At 26.9% G+C, this 1979-nt stretch overlaps 1 non-coding gene across 1 annotated transcript; it reads right to left on the bottom strand.

Moving 5' to 3' along the window:
- Positions 1672–1743, bottom strand: TRNAH-GUG. The gene has a single exon. It is a non-coding gene; the product is annotated as a tRNA-His (tRNA).

Here is a 1979-nt window from a genome sequence, read left to right as displayed (position 1 = left end):
CCTATTGCAAAGTAGTATGTTTAACCATTTGAAACTTTTACTTGTATTATCTAATATATGTTTTCTATACTTGAATTTCTTACTAAGTGTTATTATAACACTTCTTAACACAACACTTAATTTATTAAGTACGTTATTTTTAAAACATATATTTTTAGTATTTTATTCCCAAACAAAATTCATTATTCAAAAGCTAAAAGTTTGTATATCGGGATTTGCAATTTTGTCTCTTAGCAAAATTTCAATCATTTTATATAGTGATCCATTTACTACACGATTGGCAAGACAACTTTAAGTTAGTCAATACGATTATTTTATTAAAAAAGGAAAATATAATGGTATTTGATTACAAATATATATTTTTTTAAAAGAGATGAGTCTATAAACCTATTTCAAAAGCCACTTCAAATGATTAATGACTTATATTTCTAGACTTTGGTAACTGGTGTAATAATTCTAAAACTTGTATTTTTATTCCTTAAATAAATTTATTTATGATTTCTTTCTTATATTAGGTTAGCATCTTTGTATTCATTTAATAATATATTACTTATAAAAAAATGACTTACAAGTCCTTGATTACACAGTCCTTTACAACATTTCACTTATCAATTTATTGATCACTTAGTTTTATCAAAACTTTTGACTCAATAAACAAATTTTATCAATATCCAACCCGAACTTTAACGTGAGTCAATTTTCAAGTTTCGAAGGACTTTTTAGCTAATCATGCTAAGTTGCTAACCATTGTCCGTATAGTCAATATTGAAACGGGGTATTTTTTTTAAGAAAGTAATATTACAAAGTGATGTATCTAATGAAAGTTAGAATTTTCTTTTTAGATTTTTCAACATTGACCTTTCTTGAGTTATTGAAACATTAGCAAAATCTACATACACATATACTAATGTCTATATACGTCATTCTACATTTATTATCTTAGAGTAATAATATACTTTTAACTTTTTCTCCTACACTATCTCTTATATTACATATTTCTTTCTATTTCTTCACATTTTCTGTCATCTCCGGACCTTCTAGACACACAAAAATGTGTGACAGAAACATTTTTCACAACCCTTATGTAAAGCAAAGTAAAATGCTATGATGAACATTCATTTCATTTCCTCGTCCATTCATTGAGGCATTAAACTCTAATAAAAGAAGCATTGCCTGGTTTTAAAGGCAAAATCAATGGCTTTGAAACTCAAACCTTATGACCATTAAAAAGGTCACTACGTTTGAAAATTTTCAATTGAACTCAACCATTATAGCTATTATTATCCGACAACCAGGGTGGGCCTTGATATTTCTTGAGCCCTAGTACGAAATACAATTGAGTACCCTTCAGGTGAGACTTTAACACCTATTTTTTTTAAAAATAACAATTTATAGAATACTACAAAAATAAAATACAATAACAGAATTATATTTCTTTTTAATTGAAAATACTCTATGTTCAAAGTGTAATGTATATAATATATCGTTTGAACAAACAATAAAAGCGGGAGTAGATTGACTTATCCTATATCTCATGACTTCACAACAAATTTTGTTTTCTCGAAAATGGTATATTCGCATCCCCTTTATTGTATTATAATAAATACATATAACATATTTTATATAGAACAATACTGCAATATAATACCATATAATGCATTAATAAAAAAATGTGGCTGCTGGGATTCGAGCCCAGGTCTCCACGGCCACAACGTGGAATTCTTACCACTAAACTACAGCCACAAGTTGTTTTAGTCACTGTTATTCAAAATTATATTATAGACCTCAAAACTTCATTCATTGCTTTCTGAGGATGAGGGCAGAGTTGTCATTTTAAATAGAGCATGAGGAATAAAAATTGATATGCATTGACGTTGTATAAGTTTTATATAGTATAATTATATCATTCATTATTCATGTTTAATAATCATTAATTTTTCAAAAAAATACAATAAATGATATTATACTAACATTGACAT

This window comes from Lupinus angustifolius, chromosome LG15 (assembly GCF_001865875.1).
Source record: "Lupinus angustifolius cultivar Tanjil chromosome LG15, LupAngTanjil_v1.0, whole genome shotgun sequence".
Taxonomy (NCBI): Eukaryota; Viridiplantae; Streptophyta; class Magnoliopsida; order Fabales; family Fabaceae; genus Lupinus; species Lupinus angustifolius.
The sequence above is the reverse complement of the archived record's forward strand: the minus strand, read 5'-3'. Positions and strand labels throughout refer to the sequence as shown.